Below are 27,376 nucleotides of genomic sequence, written 5' to 3'. Positions count from 1 at the left end.
TGTGCAGAGTCCCCCCCCGGTCGGTGGTCGTAGCTCGATCCCACGGCGATCCTCGATACTCGCCGGTCCTTGTCGTCGTCGTCGTCGCGTGTATAATGTTCCGTTGGGTCTGCATATTTCCGACACAACCGGCAATTCGCCTTTCATGTAGGCGAAACGACGGCGGCCGACACGCGACGAATGTTAAAAACCTGTTCGGGCATTCCGCGGGGCACGCGAGCCATTAACAGGACCATGGAGAAACAGTGCAACAGTCAGCCACTGAACGGAAACAATGTAAATCTGACGTTTGACGAGAGACCGCGGTAGCTGTGCGGTCGCTCGAAACGCCGTTCGGGGATTATGCGAGCTAGCTAGCGTGCACGACCATCTCCACCCTGTGCCCCAAAGTTGCCGAAACTTTTCCAAAGATGGAACGCTTCGCGAATCCGGGGATCTTAACAGGTACCTTACTTATTTTCCTGCACAGGTATACCGTCGGTTGTAGAATAATAAGACTGGCAGTAGTAGCGGTAGTAGAATGGTAATTGTAGCAATAGTAGTCATAGTAGTTGTAGTAGTATAGTATATAGTAATAGTAGTAATAGTAGCAGCAGTAAAGCAGTAGAAGAGTAGTAGTAGTAATAGTAGAAGTAGTAGAGTAGTAATAGTAGTAGTAGTATTATAGTATTTAGTATTAATAGCAATAGTAGTATTAGTAATATAGTAATAGTAGTAATAGTAGCAGGAATAGAGTAGTAATAGTAGTAATAGTAGCAATAGTAGAGTAGTAATAGTAGTAATAGTAATATTAGTAGTAAAAGTAGCAGCACTAGAGTTCTAATAGTAGTAATAGTAGTAATAGTAGCAATAGTAGAGTAGTAATAGTAATATTAGTAGTAATAGTAGCAGTAGTAGAGTCCTAATAGTAGTAATAGCAGCAGTAGTAGAGTACTAATAGTAGTAATAGTAGCAATATTAGAGTAGTAATAGTAGTAAAAGTAGCAATAGTAGAGTAGCAATAGTAGTATAGTATTTAGTAATAGTAGCAATAGTAGCAGTAGCAGTCCTTTGGCCCTATCAACCTAGAAGTAAATCTGTTTGACCAACACTTTTGTTCACCCAGTCATCCATATTTTTCATTTTTTTAATATTTTTTACGATCGCAACGTAGTTTAATTCCTCCTCCCGAATGTATCCGAAAACCATCGGACGTCCCACGCCGTTGCATACGTCATAAAAGTTAGTAACGAGCGCGTTAAGCAAACGATTTTTTTTTGGGGGGGTGGGGGAACGTTCTGTCATTCATTTGCACATGTTGCTCGCGATTATCTGTCCAGATTGCAGCGAAGTGGGCCGTTCTGGTGTTGTCAGTTTCCGCGATGCAGGGAAAAAAGGCAGCACGCGTAATTTCAGCTAAACACGGAGAGAGAGAGAGAGAGAGAGAGAGAGAGAGAGAGAGAGAGAGAGAGAGAGAGAGAGAGAGAGAGAGAGAGAGAGAGAGAGAGACAGGCCCCGGCAAGCCCCCTAACTGTCGCCAATAAACTTTGCGTACCGTTTGTTGCGTGTAGTTGGCCGTGGCGAATCTACAACACTTCCACCCGCAAACCGGCCTCGATAGTGTTGGATCAATGAGCGGGAAGATAACAGCGTACCCGCATGTTCCAACGTATGTACGTGTGGAAACGTTCGAACGTCGAAACAGGTTCGAGTGGGGTTCAACATCCTCCTGAAGAAATATTATTTATTATTGTCCTCCACGCGAAATCCAATTTTTCCGACTTCGAGTCCGCAAGATCTTGCAGACTCCTTCCAGACAGAGCCAACCTAAGTGGTCAACTATCGGTGCGCGTCCGCTGCGCGGCCATAAACGGGGGAGGCATAATTACATTTTGAGCCAACCGGCTCGCATACGTTTCTGCAAATAAACAGTATCCGTGTACGTATAGACGAAAGCTTGTAGCGATATTGTTTGCGTAGCTCGGATACGGGGGATTATGGATCGGCTGTGTGCGCGTGTGTGCGTGCATATTTGTCCTAAGCTCGCAAGCCCGCTGTACGCGGTCCGCAAACACACCACCGGAAGAGCTTTCTGGTTGTGTAAGCGTCCGTGCGCGAACGTAAAAATTATCAGACCGTTCGCGCGGACGTAAACAAGCTTGTAAACCGTGACCTATCCGCAAGGACCCAAGGCTGATAAGGGAATTCGGCGTTGTCCTTGGAAGTCCTTGAGGAGGGCGAACCGGGCTAGCTTTAATTTCCCTTTAATTTTGATGCTGGAAATTTTTGTTCCATAAGACACGAGATATGTCGCAAAAATGATACAATTTCTTGCATCGTCGCTCGATATAATAACAAGCCCGCGAAAGCGTTTCACGCTCGAATCAGCTCGTTCGACTAAAACCGTTCGAACTGTACTGCGTTACCTGCGCCAGCAGTCAGGATAACGGAACGGCGAATTTAAAGAACAAACAGCGTAACACAAAGACAAGTTCCAACGGAAAAATACACAAACCTTGCCTTGGATATAACGTCGGACTGCAAACCGACCGGTGAAAGAGCTCGCTGGAACAGTGCCCCTTAAAGATTCGACCTGCTTCGGGAACACTCGATTTGTCAGGAGCCCGGTCTGCACACGTACCCGACAGCGTTCTTTCTCGAAACGGCAAAAATAAACGGAAGACGCGGCTCTAGGCCAAACACCTAACGTTACGTATTCGCGTCTGTTTCGCGTACCAAAACTTCAGACTTCGGGACTCTAGGCTACCTCTGTACATAGAGCCGCGCGAGCGACCTTCGGCGAGCGTGTACAGGCCGGTTCAGGATAAGTACATTGCTGGAAATACATGCCTCGAAAACTTTGACACTCGTGCCACCGATATCCAGGTGAACATTCAACCACTAACTGCTACGGATATCGCGCAATTTCTCGTTCCTTTGGTGCTGCGCTGCAATTCGGTGCGAAATCGTTTTTCTGAGGTTCTTTATTGAATTTGTGGAAAGATTAGCGTCAGTATGAGTATGGCATGCTTTATTTTCTAAAAATAAAAATTTCTCGATATATGTCGCCAAGAGCTCGAGGATAAATGACGCGGAGTTATCCCCACTACCGCGGGGTATCGCCCGTGAGGGGCCCCGACGCTCGAGAGAATCATGAGACGTGTAGTTGACATATATCGAGAGAATTCACTGTACTTCTATGACTTATTTGACTTGCTTGGTGCTAAACTATATAAGCTGCAGAGCACGTTGGCAGCCATATTGCCCGTTCGCGTTACGCAAGTTCGGAAAATAAGAATGGGCGACAGCTTACAAGGGAACTTGGGTAGACCGAAAATTTCGGTTGTTTTTAAAAAGTTTACGAGCTTGCGGGAAACTTGAATGAAAGCGTGAGACAACTTTTTTTTACTACTTTTCGGTCGGCCAGGATGAAAACGTCCCTTAAGGCTCGATGCGTGTTTCCCTATTTTCCCCTATGTTTTGAGAACCATAGCAGTCGCTGAAACTTTGAAAAGTTGCTAAAACGAAAGTTTAGTGACTGAGTGAAATGTTTTGCAAATAAAGGTGGTGGTGGGAAGCTTTTAACGTTTAATCATTGGGCAACTTTTGTGGGGCACTCGGGAAGTCGTGAAATTTTCAATTTATCGAATAAAATAATTTACAAAAAGCCACGGGCGCATTTGCAACAACTGAATCGCTCGAATCGGAACGTATCGACGAATTTCCGTTGCGGGCCCGTAAGTTTATGTGATTTTGGTTTTACGGACATTGGCGTGGCAGCGAGCGTGTTAAATAATTGGACGGAAGGCCGCGGTGGTTCGGAAGGGTCGCGTACGATGACAAATCCAGAAACCGCGTGCACGGCCGCGGGAGGCTGTTTATAACAGCGCATCGTCTACCGATAGCACGGAAGATAGATGATACGCGGGGCGTGAGATCTTGTCGGCGATATCGAGCAGCTTCCGGTTTACAGGTCTCATTATTTTCGCGTTAGACCCGCCGTCAGCTCGGTTCTGGGTCACTTCTCCGCCCTCGGTTCCGAACTCGAGAGCCCTTTGAGACGTAAAGTCCTATCTGTTCGATATCGCCGCGCACCGGGGAACTCGACTATTCTCGGCAGCTCTAACTGCACCTACGGGGTGTCCCAAAACTGTGCTTCCTTGAAAGAGCTGATTCCCGAGGCGATTTCAAGTAACTTTCTCCTTTGCGAAAATCTTCTCCGCGGCTCGGTTAAGGAGTTATAGTCGAAAAACGCGGACCAATCGGAGCGCGGCTACAACGGACGGACTCCGCCTCGGGGACGGGTCGAGCCGGACTCCGCCCACTGTTAACAGCGCTCCAATTTTCGTTAATAACTCCGTAACGAAGCGGCGGAGAAGATTTTCGCAAAGGAAAAAGTTTCTTCGAATGACCTGAGGAATTATTTAAATAATTATTTGGTCCGTTTGAGGGAAGTATATTTTTTAGGACACCCTGTATATTCCCGCGGCCTTGGTCGCTCCGCGTCGCCGCGGCGGGGTGGAATCATTTTATCTGATGACTCCGGTCATAGCCTTATCAGCCAGGGGAATTCATGGCGCTCCGTATGGATCGTCCCGGAATGTTTCCTGCGTTAATGCCTCGACTGTGCCGCATACCGGCGGAGTTCGCTGCTTTCAGGTCGGCCTGTTCTTGACCTCCTTACCCGCGCGAATTGAAATTACTTGCTCGCCAGCGACATTTAAAAGAGCGGGAGATTATGCTTTTCGGCTCCCGCTTCATGAAACCCCCGCCACGTAATTCAGATTCCGTGATTACGCGCGTGTTTCCGCTGCTCTATCTGGGACGCACTTTATCGGATTCGATATTTCAATTACTGTTTGTTTGTTCTTAGATGCTATCTTTTGTTTTAACCCCTTGTACTGACTCTGATTCAAAAATTGGTAAACACATTGAAATTGCTAATTGGTCGGTTCATTATTTAACATTATTTAAAATTTCAACATTTGTAGTTGGAAGGTTCGAATTGTTAAACGGAAAATTAATTTGAAATTATATTGAAAATTAAAAATCGGGAGTCCCTTTGTGATGTGTACTTTGCAATTTTTCTGTGTAGGTCTACAAATATTATTATGAAAAATATATTTCTGTCTTTTAAAGAAGATAATATATAAGTGACAATAAAATACAAGTTATTTAGAAAGAGTGTATTTTCCAAGTTTCTTCTAGACGGTACACAGAAAAATTGTAAAGTACACATCGTAAAACGAATCCCGATGTTTAATTTGCAATGTAATTTCGACGCTATTTATGAAATGCGAGCTGAATAAATAATAGGTTCGCAAAAAGGTTTGAAACGCGGACTGTAGAAAAAGCTACAAATTATTCGTCAATATGACGCATACTGAGATTTCCTGTACCATCGCTGAAAGTTGAAAATAAAGCGTACACAAAACCGTGGAAGAAATTACAGGAAAAATTGATTTACCAAGTTTGAAAGAAAATGAATTACGATTGCAATTATGCTCGCACAAATGTGTACCTTATTGCCAAGTTCAATATTATAAAAGGAATCAATACTATCCATTGAGAATTTTTTATTTTACAATTATTGCAAAGTTCATTTTAAGCAGCAAGTACAAAAAATAGGGATAAACAATCACAATAAAGCTTGTTTCATCTTATATGCATAAATTTTGTTGAAAAATATGATTTTTAATTTTTTGTATATAATTTTTAATAAAAGAGGATGTAATACCGGGAGTTTGAAATATGTGGTAATTTAGTACAACGTTTTAGAGTAGAGGGGAATCATCATGCTAAATGCGCCAACGAGAGGTCGATAACGTGATGAGCCAAATTGGTCACTGTCCCGTTTACAGGGCCAATATTTGAAATTCTGAGTGTAACTTCGGTAAAATAGACTGTTTTGTTTCCCCGCGTTTCTACTCAATCGGAAAGTCGAGAATTCTATGCTTCTATCACAAAATTTACCTATACAGTAGGTAAACGTTACCAATACCATATGTATACTCTAAAATATGTTACAAATGCCTAGCCTATAAAAGTCCCAGAGCTATCCCCACTACCGTGAGTCGCCAAGAAAGCGTAAGGTTGCGTGGGTCAAAGAATAGCATCTCCTGTTCGATATATGTCCGTGGCTAGACCCGTGTTTTTGACATATATCGAGTAAATACTGTAGCTCGCTCTAAGTCGACTATTAATTGCACAAATTCATAAAAATCGAGGTTCTACGATACCCGCATCGAATCATATCGTTAATTGAATGAACGAGTGCGATGATGGCCGAAATCCTTATGTATAAGCCATTATGCATGTCGGATGAATATTATTTCGGGCAAAATTGATTTCACGCGCGAAAAACGCGTCCCCCGGTATAATTGCTCTCTGCGGATATGATAGAGGCCGATAAAATTACGGCAGAGTGTCCTGGCGCGGACAAATCAGATTTACCGGGACGCGCACAAATTCTGTTTTACATTCTTCGCTACTTTTCCGGAAGCTCTAACGCGGCAAATTCTGCTCTCTGCGAAATATCATTTTTTTTTACTGCCACGTCACCATGTTCCAAGTAATTCGACGCTAATGAAAAATATTAGATCCACCTCTTTGCTAATAATTCTGTTCGCTTTCGCTGCAAAATTTCGCGCATCACCCTGTTCCATTTTCCGCTTCGTCTGCCACTAAAACGATGTGCATATTCACTTTAAAATTTCGACTGGTTTTGCGATTTTTTCGCATTTTTCTCACAGAAAACGTTACCTAACATACCAGGTAACTATCCCGAGGCGAATCCACCGACCTGTAACACTTTCTTTTTCCAAGGTCATTCAAGGTCACATAGTGCCATTAACGAATCAGCTTACCCTGATGAAGGCAGGTCCAATCAGAGAAGCGTGACCACAATAAAAAGCCCCCCACCCCCCAGAAAACAAAGCAAGTATTGTTAGAAATATTTTTTACGGGTTTCAGCTTGGAAATGGGGCACCCCGTATATGGAACATGAGAGCGAACGTGCGAAACATGCAAATCGTGGGGAGGAACTTTCGGGACAACCTAATAAATACCTCAAAAATGTCCCACTCGATCGTAAACCCAGACACGATGTCTAGACAATTCCGGACGAGGATCCTACATGGCTGTAGGAGTCAGGGAACCGGCGGACTCAACAAGCGTGAACTTTTCAGATCGATAGAGCGCGTAAGAGAGGTCCCCGGCCGAGGACGTCTTGTCGGAAAACCAAGACGTAAGAGGACTGCGAGGAGAGTGGAAGAAAGGAAGAAATGTGGACGCTGATAGCTCGGCCCGGAGACACGGGCTATGTGGAGCAAGTAGGGGGTCGAAGGAAACGATTGAATCAGCGGAATCACTGTCGGAGGGATCGGCAGGACAATCATGGCCCGGAATTTAAATGTTGCGAGTCCAAGGACGTTCGCTCGCCTTCGGGGAAGGGGGTGGGTGGGACCCGGGTGCCGGAAATCGCGGCGCTCGCACCGGGGAGTTTAATACCGCGATGCGATGAATGGATATATGAAAAGGCGACCCGACGGAGTTCGAAGGTGTGTCCTCCGTTTTCGATCGGACCCGGAAATACGAGGTGCTTGTGCAACAGCGAAATCGAACCTATAACCTATAACCGGCGAACTCTCCTAAACCCTTCGCGCAGTTGCCTCCTTACCGGGGCACCCGAGGCGATATCGATTATGATACCGGGTATCGGGGACGGTACGAAGAGCTTCCTGATACGAGGATTAACCCTTTGCTTGCGGAGGATGTGTACGTAGGTCTTAATAGGGTCGCTCCTGTTTTCATAACATCGACGGTGTACACATGGCTCCCGCCGCGGAATTGAGTTATACGTTTCATTATGCCGCACTTCAGACACGCCGCGTTCATTGTGAAGAGGAAAGGTTTCGATCTTGCGCCGGCTGTAGGGCGGAGTTGCCGATGTTGGCAACCCTTCCTGTTTGCAGTCATTTTTCTATCTACTGGTTGTCAACTGGTGCATTCGCAATTGATCCAACCAGCCGTGATACAGTATTACGGATGAGGGTACAGGGCTATGGTAAATTCGTCGCAAAATTTTCACGAAAATATAACCAAGCACTCCAGCTAAATATTCGTTCTATTCTGATGAGTTCGGATAACAGAGGTTCCACTACATCGTGGATTAAACGAGTCCACATGATCCGAACTGTGTCGTGTTGGGTGTCATTCTTCTCGGAAAAGTGTGACGAACAGGTTGGTGAAAGTTCCACAAAAATATGATTAACCCCCCGCCGACAATATGGGTTTTTATTGAAAAATTGTATGGGGTCTTTATTCCCTTCAAGAAAATTATGAACGACAAAGAAGTTCTAATTCTAGCGCAAAAGGTGACATACCTGACAGCACGAAACAATCGTAGCCAGCCAGTCCGCTCTGTATAATTTCGACTAACCAATACGTCTCGATATTTCGTTTGATTGATTCGCGCATATATAATGGCGCAGTGTAACGCGAGACTGCGAATGACGGTGTTCCGCAAAATGATTGAAACCGTACGTCAACGGGACGGTGTTTGTGTACGGGCAACTCGGCTGTATCATTATTGAAACTGTACGCCGGGCAATGACGTTATCGAAGACTATATTCCGTTCGCGGGCGGGCTCCGACTGGAATAGCAAACGAAACATTTTGTCTCGATCGGTAGGGGAGGGGAGTCGACTTAAAATTTCATGCACGGGGATGCAGGGAGTTATAAATTTTCGGCCGGCATACGTGTACACGTATACGTGTCAGCGGCGAGCTTTACGTCTTCATAACTTCGGGGAAAGTTCGCGATATTTGGTGGAGGTTCGATGGATTCAAATTGCGTGCGCGGGGGCGTTGATCGTTGTTCGAGCCCCTGGCTGACGTAAGTATTTCCCCACCCCCCTCGCGAAGTGCGCGCCTCGAGCTTTTACCGAAAATTTACCGGCCCGTTAAAGTGAATGTAACACCGAACGTATTAAAATTTCAAGTCCTTCTGTCGGCCGCGCTGTCGACGAGTTTCAAACAACGTTCGGACAACGAATTTTACGGTTATCCGCGAAACTTTTCTTCGCTGGATCCACCGACGGAATAGTCCGCCCACGCGATGCGGAATTTGTTCAACAATCGCGAAAAACTCGAACGGATCCAGCCATTGTTTTTTTACAAATTGCATTTGTAAAATAAAACTGCATAATTAATTCTCATTCGGTTGTTTCATATGGTTTTTGTCCATTATTTCGAAAACAATGAAGACATATGTTTCTCATCTTTAAGTTGTTATTTAGAACTGTGAATTGTTGCACTTGAAACATTATTTTTTTATAAATTTGCAGTGTTATTCTGACGATATCTTCCGGAGAGGAAGCACTGTATTCCAAGAAGCATCGGTGGTTCAGTGGTAGAATGCTCGCCTGCCACGCGGGCGGCCCGGGTTCGATTCCCGGCCGATGCAATTTCTTTTTTCAACATTTTTTCTTCGTGCAAATTATATTTTTATGCTCTTTTTCGCTGACGAGCGAACATTTGAACGTATTTACATCGATCAATTAAATATTGAAAATGTTATGTAAGAGATAAGGAAATAATACTCTCTGTATATCAGCTGCGCCATATGTAGGTCGTTTCACTTCCGAATAGAGTTTGCAGCATTGCAGTATAGTAGAGAAAATTCAAGGAAACTCTATTCTTAGTTATATTTTTATCAATCTCGTACAGAAAGGAAAGTTTATCTGAGCGAATGGAGGCCATTTTGCAATTTTTTTTAATTTCTGAGCTCTGGAGTTAACATAGCTTCGAACACAAAGGGCTAAAGATAGACGAAAAATTGTTGCCCACATGCGACCTTATGGTTTTTGATAACGATTCCCGCTAACCTTCCCATTCGTTACGGACACCGTGCGAGAGGGAGCCGGTATCGCCGCGAAGTAATGAACAAAACAAACACGCGCAAAATAGACGATACTTTCGATTTAAACCGCTACGCAAAACGAAAAATTTCGAGCGAATCGAAAGACCATAATGGACGGTCCGTTGCTTGTCGATACCATATAACGTCGAAACAATACAGAATAAACCGCGGGGCTGCGGTCGCGAAGCGAGCTATGAAAAATATCCAAGAAATGCTTTCCCTCCACTGTCCACTCGGCATCGCATGAAATATCAAACCGGTAGAATCGAAACGCGGTTTCCGCGTGCTGCGGAAACCACTCCGTTTGTCCAATCGACGAACACCGTGTTTTCTCGCATTGCTTTCCACGGCTCCGGTCCGTCCGTATCAAGAGAGCATCGTCGAGATGAGTACAGAACTGTTTGCTTTCGAAATAGTGGAAAATTGTCGCGCGTCTGGATCTTCGAAAGTTAGTTTGCACTGCCAGTCCTTTCTAAAGGCGGACGCGCGATACCGGAACGTTTTCTCCGCAGTATTCCCCACTATTCAGTTTTAGGTTAGAAACACGGTGTCTGAAACTCAACAACTGTCTCGCAAAGGAGATGTACGCTTACAGCTACAATGTTTTTCCGCCAGGTGGCAGCACCCGCGGCAGACACAACTCACCTTGAGTCTCGAGACTCAACTCTTAAACTCAACATTCTTAACAATTTTGATGCTAGTTCACGCTTTCGTGTGGAATCTGCAGCCGCAAATTTTGCAAATCGGTTCGACAGAAGCGTCGGCTTACTTCCCGAGGCAGCATGCGCGATTTTTTGCCATGACAGTGGCACGATAGCAAACTAGGAACGACAGAAATCAACGGCAGCAGTGCCGTAAATGATTCTTGCCGCTGCAGCTGTACAGGTTCGCGCTATCAGCGGCACGATTCAATCAGGCGGCGTGCGCGAATGATTCGTGCCTCCTCGGCCGTATACAGACCTGTCGCGAGCGGCAAGAATCATTCGATCGGTATGTATGCACGAGTTTCGGAGGACGTACGAGAGACGTTCATGCAATATTCAGCCGCGTTTAGGGCTGCTTGGCTCGGTCCCTATGTACTCGACGCATAGACGTTTGACATGCGTCCCGCTCGACGTTAACGCGATATATTTGACTTCTCCGATCGATCTGTCTGTATTACACGGCCGTCGCATATTCATGAACGGCCCCCGCGCAACAGAAAAACGGAATTTCCAGCGGGAAATTTTTCTTCCGACGCGCGACCGGCCCCCCGCGAAAATATTAGAAGATTCGCGAAACTTTCCGCGAGATTTCCTCTGCCCCCGAGAAGACTTCTCGGCCGGCGCACAATTCTCGTCACTGTACACCGCCTTCCGGCTTCCTATTAGTGTAACTCATTTATCTCAGTGAAATTTCTGTACTCGTCTCGCGGCTCTCCCGGAGACTTCGTATCGCATGAATTTTAAACGAAACACTCTGCTCCCGGGGTTCAGTGATCCCGTGATTTTGGGATCGTTTTATTTTCGTGTAATTCTGACTGTGCACATCTTCCTATCTGCGTGTTTGCCAGCGGCTTTGCTTTAAGAATGCTCCCACTCGAGTTTGTCATTTGGAATTTTTGTAGGTCAGACCAGAGATTTTTATGTCAGAAATGGGAAAAACACAAACTGGTGACAAGATCTGAAGAATTGAAACGTATCTTTATACAACTTTTGCTCCATTGAACCTATAAAGTTAAAAATGTATCGGGTTGTCAATGTTTTGGACATACATCGTGTAGATATGTATGTTTGCAGACCACTCGCTGTCCTTTTCTACTAGCCGATTAATATAGTATCTTCAAGCCGATTAATGTAATATCTTCTATCCGATATATGTCCCCGGCCGGGCCCGTGTTTGGGACATATATCGAGTAGATTACCACGTGTGCGCTCATTATTCGAGCTGCCTTGTTATTGCCGCAGACCCTTCGGTCGTGACAATTGGTACTAATCGTTAACTCCTTCGTCGATGACGCGACGTTAAACCAGGATGTAAAGCGTAGCTAAATCCAGTCGACAATTGAGTTCGCCAGCGACCAGGGCATACGCCGTCGTCTTTACGACTTCGAAACAAGAAAATATATTCGCAGTTTCGTTTCCTCGGCAGACAAAAGATCGTCGTTGCGCTCGCGCGCGCGTGTCTTCCCGGATCGTGAACTTCAAGGTTGTTTAAAGACACGCGGCGAAACAACTTAACAGAGTTAACAGTCGCGGGTAAGTTCAGCGAAACTGACGCGTTCTAACGGAAGAGAACCGGCGCGGCGCGGCGGCTGCTTCCATTTACAGGGGCATTAAGATTTAATAGAGAAACTTCGTGCCGAATGCTGTTCGAATTAGCGCGAACGCGAGAATATCCCTGTTTTAAGCACCGTTTTCAGGGTATTGCCTCTAGTGCGAAATTACCATGTCGAACAACAACGGAGTACGCATACAGAATGAAGTGGATCTGAAGGGTCTGCACCCTGGTTAGGCTTCCTGCTGTGCTGGCGGCAACGCGGGCCGAGCGTGTCAGCAGTTTTCGTGATAAACGCGGTTAAACGCATCGAACTGTAATCTTAATTCTCGGACCGGCTAATTGAAGGCTTCCGGAACACCGGTAAATTCCTGTACGATGGAAACTTGATTCCCTCGGAGCCAAAGGCCGAGTCGATCCTACCCGAAACCCCCCGCGCCGTCGAAACCGAATTTGAAAATTTGCAAATTGCGCGCCCCGTGTTTCGCGAGTATCGAAACTTCACCGCCTCGAGTTTGCTACGCGTCGGGAGGAAGCACGCTGAGCTCGCGACGCGATCAACTTGAAATTCGGCAAAATTTCGAGGCGCCGAATTTGACACGCGTCAAAATTCCAAGGCGCCGAATTTGACAAGCTCCGAAATTTCAAAATTGCAAACGAGTAACGCGCCGAATTTGACACGCGTCAAAATTCCAGGGCGCCAAATTTGAAAATTGCGGTGATAATAGAATGAAAATTCGTCTGAAGTGTCCTTACACTGATTTTGTTAACTTAACAAAAGCCACAGTCTATTGGTTTATAATTTTGTTTGAATAATCAATACCAATAAATCGGAAATAAGCTCAATGGAGGTTGCTAATACTGAAGTAAAAAAAAAATTAACGGATTGTAGATCATTAAATATATTTCCATTTTCATGGATTATTAGGTAAAATTCAGATGAAGGGAATGAATTTCATCGATGAAGAGGATTTTTATAGAAACAGCAAAGTAGAAACGTTATTAATGTATAACGCTGCACAGTCTACTTATTATGAAAGCAATTTCATGTTGGATATTGAAAGTAATGTCGTGATTTAATTTATATTTCATTACTGCGCAACGTTGCTGTACTATATTGCTATGCCGGGCGCACAACGTTCTGTAACTTTCCAGTGCATCTATTTATTCATAATATTTATTCGCGTACAAGTACACAAACAGCGCATCGCGAGAGGGACCTAATACATTTGCATATTTGCACATCGTTTACAAGCGAAGTTATTGCCAAAATCATTTGATTGAACTGCGTTGAATAAACCGCGGGTAAAAACAGTGAGGGTGTTTGTTCGTTTCGAGATCTCGCATTAAAAAGTTAATTATTGACTCGTCTTGTTATAAGGCAAATGATCTAACAGTTTACTACAGCATATTGGCGTTAGCGCTAAGCCACTCGAGGACTGTTTCCGTATCAAACATTTAAACTGATCTGAGGAGATACTGTTTGCTTTGGTGTAATCGAGAGGCCAAATAAACATTCGAAAAAGTGTCGTTGCAGAGATAAACAAAATACACGCTTACAAGGTTTCCCAAAAATTGTTGTAAAAACAAGTTCCAGATTGAGTATTATTTTCATTTTTATATGAATTCTTACAAATCATCATAATTCAAGTATTGATTATTTCTCGGGGTGTTCGCTTTTTGGATCCACTGTGGATATTTATATATAAAAAAAGTGCATTGCCGCTTTAAAATAAAATCGTTTAAACTTTTTCTCGTCCGCTACTATAAAATAACGAGCCCCTTGATAATTTCGAGGCACACGTATGTATATTTACTGATAGCATGTCGGTTATAGCGTAAGTTTCGAAGACGGCCGTCCCGTGTAAGTAGGCAGCGCGACTTATCACATGCTTGAGATAACACTTTGACCTACTGAGGAGTTCTTAATTACACAAAACTGCGAAGTGAAGCTAATATTAGATCTCTGCAGGTTGCACTATCGGGCTGCGGTATGAATGGGGAGAGAGAGAATGAGAGAGAGAGAGAGAGAGAGAGAGAGAGAGAGAGAGAGAGAGAGAGAGCACCGACTGTCCAATAGATTTGAATTAAGGACTGACGGTGAAGTGTTTCCTTGACCGGTCATGTATGTACAACAGTGGCGCTCCAAAGGATGCTAATTAAAGGAAACCCGTCCTTTAATTACGTTCGTAATTGTACAGACCGACGGTCGTTTGCTCTCCAAGTAGTGCGACTCTTGATATATTAATTTCCATTCAAGCGACAAGTCGAGTTCCAACAATATCCTAATTAATGTTTGACCTTCCTTGCGGCCTGACCGGGACGGAATTTCACTTTGGTGAGAAAGAAAATGGAACTTAACAATTTTTTTCTCTGCAATTAACAATTAAAAAAAAAAACAAGTGGTTGACGGACTCTGAATTTAAGGGTTGCTTTCACCCCCGTCTAATACTTCACCCTTCACAGTCTATTTAAAAGCATACTTTTCCCGTTCGCCTAAGCAAAACGTTTCGCCCGAGCACGATATCTCATCTCGAAGCGAGCGAACGCTGAAGAACGAGTTGGTTTCGGTGTTCCAGCGAATTATCAGAAGGATCGTCGGGAGCAGCGGATGGCGAACGAGCGGAACATAGTGGTGCTCCTTAATTTGAGAGCGATCCGACCCGGGGAACGGGGAAAATGAAAACGCGAGTTTAAAAAGGATACAATTTTATCGTACCGCTGAGATAGTTCTTTCCGAGAGGTATATATCAATCGCCGTTCCGCTAGATCCCCGGAAAAATAAATTACATATCCGCACGCCGTCGAGCGTTTTATCCGTTCGCCAGCGATTTTAAATCGCGGAGTGGATATCGTTTGCATGCTCGGCACACCGTTTATTCCGGCAGAGAAGCTCCTTTTAACGGAGAATCAGTATGAATGATTATCGGAGATTTTTTGTTGAAAGCCACTGCGAGATGGGTTGTGTCATCCTGGTATTATTCTTCAATTAATGCAACAAGCTGTGCTGATGAACATATCAATTTTTTCAGTGATAAATTCTAGCGTATCGAAATTATTTGTACAGCTTAAGGCCTGTATAAATGTTTACGTACCTCTGTGCAAAACTGTTAGACTGTTAGACTGTTCAAGATGTCGACAGGTGGTGCTGGAGCCGCGCGTTTCTTGGCGTCTAGTTTTTCTTCTTGGTTTCGCATCAGTATAAATATTCTTATTTTTATACAAACGTTCCGTGCCCTTTGTGTTTTGTATTTCGTTATTAAAAGTGTGCTCCGACCTGTGAGTGATTAGTATCAGTTTCTCAGTCTTTAACAGATTACGAGACCGAAGGCGTCTGTGTAACCAACTCGTGGTCGTTTTGAGGTTATGTCGACGGTTGTTCTGCGTACGATTTTTGTGACTGATCGAAGTATTATAAATAATAATCCTTATTTTGATGTGAACGTTCTTTGTGCTTTTTATTTCTTTATTAAAAGTGTGCCTTAAACCTGTGGTTGGTTAGCATAAAATTTTCAGATGTTAAAGTTGTGAAAGTTATAATCTGAGACAACCCAGACTACTGTACTGAAAGGAAGTTTCAGCTTACTCTTTCTTACATATAGTATATTAAATACTAGTATTTCAGTGTTTTCAGCATTTCTATAGTAGATTCAGTATTTTCAGCATTTCTATAGAAGATTCAGTATTTTCAGCATTTCTATAGTACATTCATTATTTTCAGCATTTCTATAGTACATGCAGTATGTTAAATATTTTAATATATTTGCACAGATAGCATGCAAAAGCGTTCCAAAAGTTATAATTTTAGACAATCCAGATTGCAGAGTGCTCAGATAAATTCCAGTTTATTGCCTGTTCGCATTTCAATAAATTAAATGTTTATTTGTAACCGTGGTTGAAGGGTTCTCGAAATGTTCGCGTAAATTTGTACGACCGGCGTGTAAATATCTTCTGCAGGAGATAGTAAAAATATACCTGGAACAACATTAATTAAGGGAATAATGATTACAGCGGTAATGCGCCCATTTATCTAAATTTACTAGACGCGTGGATGCACGTATGCAAATGTTTTCCGAGGCTCTCATTTCGTCGTTCGAAAACGTTGACCCGTTTTTCCCGGAGTTTCATTTTTGCTCGAGTTTATTTTCTGCCGGAACCGGTTACATGCATGTCTCTCTCTCTCTCTCTCTCTCTCTCTCTCTCTCTCTGTGTGTGTTTATGTTTTTTTTCTTCTATTTCGCTGGAGCACCGTAATGTAAATATTCATTTCTTTCACCGGCCCCATTACATTCGACATGTCGTTCCGGCCATTTACCTACGAGCACTCTAACATGTCCCATAATACGCGGTCTCATTCGCCGCAACAGGACGAAAACGGTGAATTCCTCGGGGAAACATCCAATTCTACGCGCCCTCGCTCGCGAAATGGGAGGGTCCCCGGTATACGTTCCCTGATTCTACGTGTCCCTAATGGAACACACGTACTTTACGGAACAAATGAAACGGCCATTTGTTGTAAGAATGGTAAGCGCCGCGCCTTCCCTGCCACGGAATCGCGATTATTGTAATCCCGGCCGTGTATTCACAGCGCGGAACCGGGTTTCTAAATCTCGGTAATCCCCGCCACGCAAAAAAAAAAACTGGATAAGTGGGCTCATCTTCTTCTTATCTCTACGCCCCTATGACTAGGCTACGCACACACGCCTAGCAATTATTGTCATCTCTGACAATCTTTCCCGCTAACAATTCCGCAGCTACAAAACAGATTTCTCATTAAAATTATTCAGAGAAGAAATAAGTGATTCATGCTGCTCCTACTTCTTGTGGACGCACTAAATGTTTATTTTGTCAAATTTTCTCACGAAAAATTGCGTTAACCAGGCTGGTCATTAAAGTTTATTTAGGAGAGGTTAAATTTTGTAGGGACATCGACTGAAGAATTAGGGCGGTGTGAAAGAAGATGGAAAGTAAGAAAACAGCAACGCAGGACTCGCGGGACGAGATCGGAGAGCGATAACGCGCCGAAAGAAGTGTTATGAAACGATGAGAAGCAAGGAAACAGCAAGAACCGCAACGAAGGACCTGTGGCGCGAGGGAGTAATTGAAGGGGGAACGTGTTGCGATGAAAAATAGGAGAACGGTAAAAACACAAAGGAAAGCGTCTCGCGGCTCGGCGAGATCTGAGCGCAACGCGTCGCTAATGCTCCGAACGTCGCCGTAACAATTCACACCGGCGGAAAAAGAAAGATTGAATTTTGTGGGAAGAGATTCAGCGGGAAACGTGGAATGAACGATGAGGGGAAACCGAGGTGGAGTCGAATGGATTGAAAGACGGGGTCTCGGTGAATCGACGAGGAGGAGAAGGAGGAGAGGGGGGGGGGGGGGGGGAGCGGCATAGCGATCGGTCAACGGCCGCAATACGTAACCCGGAGAGCCTGGTTTTAGGGCGCGCGTGGCGAGAATCGGGAGCAACCAGCGATTCCGGGAGCTCGCTCTTGGCACCGGGGCTGTTTCCAGCATTTCGGTCAGTTGCCGGTGGCGTGCAAACGGCCTGCAATTAGCCCGCTTTCTAATTCGGTTCTGGCTTGCCTACCGTCCGACCGATCTGACGATCAAATCACGTGACCGCCGGAGCCCCGAGTCGAAGTTGAAGCAAGTAAGTGCACCCGTAACTCGATAGCCTCGCTTCGCTTCGTGCGCCACCGAACGCTTCGCGATTTCTTCGGGATTATGTTCCCTCGCTCGTTATCGCTTCACGGCTCCATACTTTTAATGCGTCGAGCCCTCTGCTCGCTCTTCGTCCGGCGAAACGTACTCGGTCTTCAGGGTAGGGGGAATTGTCATAAACATTCCGTTTTTTACTTTGGTCCTGGTTCAATTGTTGATGAAAGGACAACGGTCTTAAACGACTCCTACCGTGGGGGACAACAATATTCGTGCTGCCTGTAAGAACGAATAACTTTCTTGAAATTAAACGACTTGAAATTGTTTTTTAGATGTTACAAGGATCACAGTTCGAACATCTGATATAATCAGATTCATTTGAAATAATTTTTCATTGAAATTACACCTGCACGAAATTTTCGAGCCCAAGGTCATCACAAGGTCACAGTGTATAATACACTGTTGAACTCGCCTCGACGTCAACGACAATCCCACGAGGCCCAAAACATACGGTGCCATTTAAAAAAGTCAAGGTGACCTTTACTCTCTTAAGTGAAAAGCATTTTTTGAGAATTGAGAATATGCGAACTTGTAGCCCCCCAAGCACTGATCGCGCTACCGGAAATGCTTAAAAAATAGTGACAAAACTTGTCCATCCTGGTGAAACAGGTGCAGCCTGTACAATTGAATGTACGTAATTTTAGAAGATCCTCCGGTTCTTGGAGGACTGCTGTTTGCGAAAGTTCAGGTGCGTCGAGCCGGGGAGGATTTCCCATGGAAAAATCAGCAGAGAATTTTCCCCGGTGGGATTAGAGTTTTTTTCTCCCGTCGGAGCAGTATCATTTTCCTTATGAACTCTCTTCGATTCCTCTTGGTTTCTCTCGGGCGATCTTCATTCGGCGACGCGACGGCAGCGGAACGCCAGCCTGTCGCGATTCAAGGGGAATCCGTAATATCGCTCACCGACGAAAACCCCTTTCCATTTGGATTCTCCTACGTATTTCGTTCACGCTCCGTAAAACTTCAATGTCCACGTAGGAAATCACGATCGAAGCGCGAGCAGCACAGCCGCCGACGTCCCCCACTGTCCCTCAGAAACAAACGTCCGCCGAGAATAGAGTTTACCTTCCTCGCCCGCGGAATAAAGCGCTGCTTTGTCTGGGAATTCCTCGGTGTCCGAGCTGAAGAATTTCAAATTGCTTCTTCCCGACCCCTACGAGATCCCATCAAATTTTACCGGCGATGGAAAAGATTTTCAACGCGCCCCCGCACGTCTCGCCCACGCTCTATCCATCCACGAGTAATTGCACCTACACAACTCTCTACACATGTAAATACAATGGCTCAAAACAGTGAATTCCTAACGTTAAAACTTGGATTTTTGCAATTCTCTCGGCAAAATCTACAGGATTGTGTAAAAAAAAAGTTCAAAATTTTTGGTCCCCTAAGTTGAAGTTTAACCGCTGTTTTTATTCCAATGACTAAATTACTTTAATTTTGTTGAACTTTTTGGAGGTGATTGTTCGCTAGATTAGGGGTTGATTGGCAATGTGTCTTTTTATTTTTTGATTGAGCAATCCTCAAAAATTCAGAACGAAGGAGGAGGAGCAGCGATTGTACTAAATCTCCTTGTTTTCGGTGATCAGCTCGGTCGTTTTCTCGCAGGTTTACGCGTATTTCGTAGACATTTCGAGCTTCTTGCGTTCTCCGTTTCTTCCCCCGAAGTAGCTGGAAGTATTTCTGCCATGCTATCATAACAATAACAGGCTCGTACGAACGCGAGCCAACCGTAGCATCAATCCCCGGCCGCGGCCGTTTCGCCCAGAATTTTGCGAAAATTAAATTAGAGCTTGAACTTTCTTATCGCGGGCCGTCCGACGTGAACGCGGCGTTTCGTAGTTTCGCTCGCGCGTCCTCCTCTTCCCCGGGACCATGAAATATTTTTTTACGACGGCCCACCAGCGTAACGGGCCACCGTCCAAAGATTTTACGCCGGGGAAAGGGTGAGGCAGCCCGAGATACATAAACTGGAACAATCGTGAAAACTCGCGGGGGCTCCCGGGATCGACGATCCAGCGTCCCTTTGAAGGGACCACCCTCATCATTAACGAAAGTCCAACTTTTTTTTTGCAATCTTCTTAGTTTCGCGTGTGCGGACACCCTTGTGTGATTTAACACCCCCGTACGGTAGGGGTGTAATAAAAGAAAATACTGGTAAGTTCAAACTTCTTTTAGGTTACCCTTTCCTAAATCTCTGGAACCCTAGGACCGAAGGGTCGTGGTCCAAATTTTAAATAAATATTCTACATATGGTCCTTTAAAATATGGCACAGTTTTTTCTTTTGGTATCTCGAATATTCTTCGAATTATAAATTATTGAAGTCGATTTTTCGATCGAATTTCTTAAAAATAGTAGGACACATTTTAGACAGTACCTTCTAATTTGAGAATTGAAGAGAAACGGCGAATTACTCCGCCGTTTTAGAATATTTTGTTCTGAAAAAAATGGAGAGTAATGTTGAAGGTTATAGTAATGTCACCGTGAAGACCGGAATTTCTCGCTTGTTAATTGTCCCGGAAAAAAATTCCGGCACAGCAGATTTTTCGATAGTCAAGGTGGTCTTAGCCCTTCAAAGTGAAAATGCCCTAGGGAAATTTATTCATGAGTTCGACGACTGTCCATGGAACAACATCTTCGGGAAATGCAACGCGTGTGGCACGAGGAGACCGCGTGGGGCTAGACTACTGTTCGAGGAACGTCCCGCGGCCTACGATCGATCGTTACGGATCCGTTCGTTCCACATACTTTCCTGAACCGTTCATGAATATTCATCGGATCAGATTTTTTTTCCCCTTCGTCCAACAGTCGCCGTTCCTCGCCGACCGGAAAGAAAACGAAAGACCGGAAAAAGGAACGGGCGGAGATCGACACACCGTGTGTTTCGCCGTGCACCTAATTAACGGGAATTCTTTTTAACCCTTCTGCTACGTGCCGAACAAACTTCGTTAATTTTATATTTTTCTCCATCGCCGGACTAGAGGTTCATTAATTTTTTATGTTTACCATCTTTTTGGAGAGTTCGTTCAAGAGCTATACAATCACTGCCAAGGTCGTACAAGGTCAGAGACACCGGGTTCTATTAATTTACGAAAGTAAGTGAAACCTGGGACGTTAAAAATATTAGAAAAATGGGAGAAAGCGTTATTTTCAAACAATTACGATTATTTATGCGAGGAAGAAGTTTGTATCTAGCTCCTCCTTGCGAATAATGACAACACATTTCAAGGTCGGTGTCATCGGAGCGGTGCCCTCCTTATGGAAACACTTACCAATATTTTATTTATTTATTTTTATTAAAGGTGCCCGCTCGTTTTAAAAAATGTCTATAATGTTCGGAACAGAACCGTTCCACGGAAAAATTATTTCCACAGTTTCCGCAGTAAAAGCAGAAAAATTCTTCCGAGCTGGAAGTTTGGAAATTCAATTTCTCAAAGAAGGGAAAGAAAAACGAGGTTGAAACTCTGCAAGAAAAATCTACAAACCTGCAAGACCGGTCCGCTGGTTATGGAAACGCAGACGCGATATCGAACAGCCTAATTCCCAGCGCTTCCTAAGTCGAGCCGGTGTGTACTATCGCTGGCTGATCGACTAAACTGTCGAAGGTTAACCCGGACGATCGATATCGACAGTGATAGAGAAATTTCGTCTGGCAACCCTCGGCGATTTCGATTTTCCGAGGTTCCCCCGAAGAGGATAGCGAATCGAAAAAGAAAGAAAACGCCGGGACTAACCGAGTCGACGCCACCTGCGACCAGATAGCGGCTCGAATGTTTCCGAAGGAGCTAAAAAAACTTGAACTGCAGCCCCGGGTCAATTTCGCCGGGCCGCGCCGCGCCGCTCCGCGTCGCCTCGTCCGTCGCAAACACGCGGGAGCAGAGCCCGGGGAGAGATTTACGAGGCCGCGCGAGAGGCAAACTGCATTATCCAACAGGAATCGGGGGCAAATTCGAACCCCCCGAAGCGCGGGCATCGATTGGACAATCGGACCGCATCCATATTAACGGGATCGCGGCCGTTCGACGCCGTAAGGAACTAACGTTTTCGCCCGGTTAAGCAAATAATTGCGACAGCAAACACCTTTCCGGCAAATTCGCTCCTCAAAGCGGCGTCATTGATTGGCCAATCGGATCGCATGCATATTGAAGTGGCCGCACCGGCCTCCTGCCCGTAAGGAATCAGCGTTTTCGCGCGGCTAAGCGCATAATTGTGCCAATAAACATCCGCGGGCCGGTTGACGCGACACCGCCGGCCAAATATTAACCGATTTACCGTTGCGCACGCACTGTTCGCCACGCTGACCGGCCGAACGCATTTCGAAAAATATTCCGTGCAAAAAACTAACGAAAACTTAACTGTACAAGCACCGAGATACAATTTCTCGCATTATTTAAACAGAATAAGTTTTTTAAAAAATTTTTAAAAAGACAGAGTGAGATGGGAGGGGGTTAGATTTTTGATTTACCAAATGACGTGCAAACTAATCTAAAAAACTGTAAATAAATTTTTTTAATTTAAATTTGAAGAGTAAGCATTTGCGTTTTAATGTGAAATGCACACCTGCAATGATCGAATAATGTTTTGACGATAATAAGAATCGTCCCGGTGGTGGTTCGCCGTTCGGTACATAATTTCCATGCTCCGAACACGAGGATCTTCGATTAACGTTTACTCAATAACGTCCGAGCGTCAGCTACACGCCGAGATAATGTTATTATAGTTGTTATATCGCGCGAGCGCGAGTGAACGTCAGTGAGCTGCGTTCCGGCCAATAACTAATTACGGGCGTCTGCCCCCTACGGAACGACGCAGAGAACGGCCATCGTGCACGGCTTATAGGGACTTTCGAATTGCCAAGTAACGAGTCGATAAACGATTTGTAATATTGGCCGGATTTTATGTAACGGTACACATAAAATCAGAAAATGTCGCGATGCTGATAACGTTGCGCCTCGCACGTTGGCTAGCTCGTAAAACCGGGAAATCGTTTTACAGTATTTCGCCTGTTCCCGGCCGATAGAGAAAACACCGGAATGTAATAGAATGGGAAACACCACTCCCTCGTAAACAAATACATTCCCCGCGGTTTTCAATCATCTTCAAATTTTCGTTCTCAAAATTTTCATACTTGAAATACTTAACATTTTAGTGCTTAAAATACTTCAAATTTTGAATACTTAAAACACTTCAAATTTTAATACTTAATATACCTCAAATTATAATACTTAATATACCTCAAATTTTAATACTTAAAATACTTCAAATTTTAATACTTAATATACCTCAAATTGTAATACTTAAAGTACTTAAGATTTCAATACTTAAAATCCTTGAAACTTTCATACTTAAAATGCTAATACTCAAAATACAACATAATTGTCACAGGACGTTTTTACAGTAAAGGTATACAGTCTAATAAATGCTCATGAGCTGACCACAATGCTTATAATACGCCAGCTTCGGTCAGTGGGTGATTTTAAAGGAATAAGCAATGGAAGTCACATACCTGAGAGGTGTACGACAAATGCAATTAGAAGTTTCGGAAATTACACGGCTATTCTACTTGTCTGACAATGGGCCACGCCTATTCTACTTGTCGGGTCACTAGTCTTGCTGCACTTGTTTGACCATTGGTCGTCTACTCTACTTGTTTGCAATGGATCGTCCCTGTTCCACTTGTCTGGTTACAGGCTGTCCCATTTCACTTTATCTGGTGACAGACAACACCAACTTGCATGCAGGATAAGCAGGTAACCATTAGAAAAAATTGACAGAGGAAAAAGTTGTGCTGTCTTTCCTGTGGAGTATACAGAGTTTACTCTATATATGTCCCAAATGCCTAGGCGATAAGAGTCCCAGAACTATCCCCACTGCAGCGGGGTATAAGGTCGCGTGGATCAAAGAATCTCCTGGACGATATATGTCTGTGGCTAGACCCGTCTTTCGGACATATATCGTGTAAAGACAGTACTTTTTTTTTATCTAACATCCTCGCTCGAGGCATTGTGCCATAAATAATTGAAGTCCCGCGCAGATACAGTCGGCGTGCCCCCTCCCGAGAGTGTTCGAATGAACAATTCACAGTAGCGTAACAGCTTTAACTGTTTATGCAAATGCGTATAAAACGACTCTAAAGCATTGTTGCACGGCCCCATTGGCGGCGAACGACAGCCGCCCCCGGTCTATCTAAATTGTTGCGTATATATTGACAAAACCACGATTTAGTGCGCCATAATTTACAACAACCGTAAATCGCTCTGAAACGGCTCGATACACTATGAATGTCGTGTGATAAACTTTTTTTTGCCCACCGTGTCGACCACGCGGTTTACCACAGCGCGGAATAATGGAGCATGAATTCCGGCGAGCGCTCATTGCGTTTGGCCAGTTATTATCCGGTTTTTAACCCAGGAACTCGATGCAAATTAACTGGCCGCGCTGCGCTGGCTCGTGTCGCTATAATTTCCACGTGTCGCGATTAATTAATATGTTAACTATCCCGAATTTTGCGACACAGCCGCTTCCGACGACACTCGAAATCGTTCCTCAGACGGTCCTCAGTAGTACAGCTCTAGCTTCATTTCCTGCTGCAATACAAATTCTGTAAATTATTATGCCCGATAAACATTTTCAAAAATCCGACTAACCAAATCCTCCCGACTATTTGTCAGAAACGACGGCGGCCATTAGTCCGAACAATTCCAGAAAATCTGCTGTCCAGAAGAAATTCACGCGGTCGGGCCGGGCCGGACCGGGCCGGATCGAGGGGATCTCGCAGGATCGCGATTTAAACGGTCAGTGAATTACAGCAGGCCCGTAAATCGCGCCCGGCCGATATAGATTGGGGATCGAGGACCGATAACGATGGCGCGCATGGTTGCGCCCCGGAAAGTAATAGTTGCAGATAATTTTATCCTGTCGGCGTGGCCTCGTAATTCCACGGGATCGCGAAATATCATTCCGAGTGGAATCGGACACGGTCGACCAGCAAGTGGGGGAGGAAGTGGGGGAACGACCAATGCGGGAGCGACAAATGATAAATATTTATTCTACATTTTCGACTTATTTTCCCATAGAGAATCAAGGTTATGGAATAAAATATGGAATAAAATAGTTCACAGAACTTCAAAATTGTTTTTCAAAAGATCGGCTGACCCGAGAGCTATAGTTCCTTCGAGACTGGTTCCTCGCCATGAATAGTGTAGGATGGGACGAAAAAAAGAGTTTGACCTTGAGAAAAGTGTCAAGGTCATTCTTTTAAAAGATCGCCAGAGCTGTAGAATCACGGTGTAGTGGTCGTAATTTTGGAACACCACGGTGTTTATACTAATCGATTTCCAAAAACGTGAAAAGTGTGTTGTGTTTCGTAGGTGTGGGTCTGCGGACCGGGGGAGGGGGAGGAGTGCCGCGTAACGTGTTGCAGGTTCGTGCAGCGAGGCTTAACTACATCTGCGACCGCGAAACAAACTGAATACTAATAACGGCCTCCCGTGGTGTAGGTGGGTACGCAACCGTCATATTACACAGCATTGAGTGGCAACTGTGCCCGTTTAGGATGGGCGCTCGCGTGTGTGGGTGCGCGCGTGCACGCGCGTCCCGTAACGGAGGATTCAATATCGAACTGGGTTGCACAGCCGCCGTGCGCGACGCTTCGCTGCCGAATTAATTTCATACGCAGCCACGCAACATTGTCTCCGTTTAACGAGTACGTGCCGACTAACAGTCGACGCCCGGCGCCGCGCAATTATCGATAGAAATCTGACGAACGCGTCTGTTCGACGCGCAATCCCGGCCCGTTTGTTTCCTACGACTGTACCCAGGGCGGGGGGCAGGAGGGGGCAGCTTGTTGTGCTCGGCTAAATTGACCCGCCGCTACCCTAAGTTCGCAAAACTTCGAGATTTCTCCGACTATGAACTGCGTCGGTGAGACGCGCGAACTTCGATCTCTCCTCTGTGTACGACGTCTCACGATTTCGCGGTCGATTCGGCTGCCTTAACGAGTTTCCGAATCAAACTTCGCACCGCCACCGAAGGAACACCTTGATCATGCGAACGGACCTCAATTGTGCTCGATCTCGACCGGCTTGATGCTCGCCGCTTGTACACTGGCCTCTTATGAGATCGAACATCTTTTTGGACCTCTGAGACGTTTACGGTAGGTAGAATTAAATCGATGGAAACATCCCTTTGGGAAATCGTTATTTCTGACGATGCTTATTAAAATCTGCAGCACGTGCCCGCAAGGGACATTACCCAATTTTAACACGACGATTTTAATGAATTTTATACAGGATATAGTTTGTTGAGAAATATTTGACACGTATTTTTTTTTTACCTGCAATGATCCATATCTAGGGGGTGAAAGCAGCCCTCGAAGTTCGGGGTGAAAACCCTATTTCTGCTAATACCTCGGGAACTAGAGGGTGTTTTGGATCAAGGAATGTATAATAATCACATAAAAAGATTTTAGAAAAAATGATTTGCTTAAACAATATTTAAAAAATTCATCTTTGTTCTGAAATATTTCTATGTGATTACACTCCTTGGTCGAAAACACACACATTTAAAAAAAATCATGTATCCATAAAATACAAGGAAATGGAAATGTTAGAAAAATTAATAATCATAGTTTTGTAGAAGGGTTTAAGGAATATGGGCGTCATGTAAATTATTGGGATCTGTTACTCGATAATTTTAGAGGCATAAACAAGTGACGAACGTACAGGATAAATGCAATTAGAAATTACCAAAGTAACTTGGCTGTTTTACTTGTCTGGCAGTTGACAACACCTGTGCTACTTGCCGAGTCAGAAGTCACTCGATTTGTTTGACCATCGGTCGTCCTAATTCTACTTCTCTGAATGCACAGCATCACTATTCTACTTGTCCAACCGCAGGCCATTTCGAATCTACTTATTTTAGAATGAGGCGTGCTTATTCCCCTCGTCTGACTACGGGCTGTCCTATTTCACTTGTCTGGCCACAGGCGACACCTGCTCCGCTTCTGTATGTAGATGCATGCACGTATTTACATAGAAGTCGAAAGTGTATTAATGATATACACAAGTGTGTTAATGGTATTCCCTCCTCCCCCTCAATAATTCAGATGGTTATTCTAAAAACAATAATAATCACGATAGGAGTCCAATTCTAATTAAAACATCCTTCAAATTGTGTAACACTTTCTGCGATCCATTAAGACAAAGATATTAAACATTTAGTAATAATAATTACTGTATCAAGTAGAGTACTCGAACAATGGTCAGACATCTAGTTCAAACTGAAATGCAGATTTCAGAAAAATACATTTTCTCAACGACTGTATCGTACCAACGTGAAAATATTCTTTTAAGAAACAGTTCTGAATAAAAATATCGTTGCTGTTGAATTATTAATTTCCAGGGGACTTACCGATCGTAATGCAAAGTTTATCGAAAATCAGCAGACTTATTGCCGCATAATAATTCCGATCGAACCAGCTTACCTGCAACAGAAAA

The 27,376-nt window shown here is 44.4% G+C and overlaps 1 protein-coding gene and 1 non-coding gene across 2 annotated transcripts in view; one reads left to right on the top strand and one right to left on the bottom strand.

Annotated features, from left to right (window-relative positions):
- Window positions 1–27,376, bottom strand: part of LOC143360774 (zwei Ig domain protein zig-8) — a 446,034-nt gene that overhangs the window by 215,168 nt on the left and 203,490 nt on the right. The window lies entirely within an intron of this gene.
- On the top strand, window positions 9,375–9,445 carry Trnag-gcc (transfer RNA glycine (anticodon GCC)). The gene has a single exon. It is a non-coding gene; the product is annotated as a tRNA-Gly (tRNA).

Source organism: Halictus rubicundus, chromosome 14, assembly GCF_050948215.1.
Source record: "Halictus rubicundus isolate RS-2024b chromosome 14, iyHalRubi1_principal, whole genome shotgun sequence".
Classification (NCBI taxonomy): Eukaryota; Metazoa; Arthropoda; class Insecta; order Hymenoptera; family Halictidae; genus Halictus; species Halictus rubicundus.
Note: the sequence above shows the minus strand (reverse complement) of the source record. Positions and strands in the feature narration are given on the sequence as shown.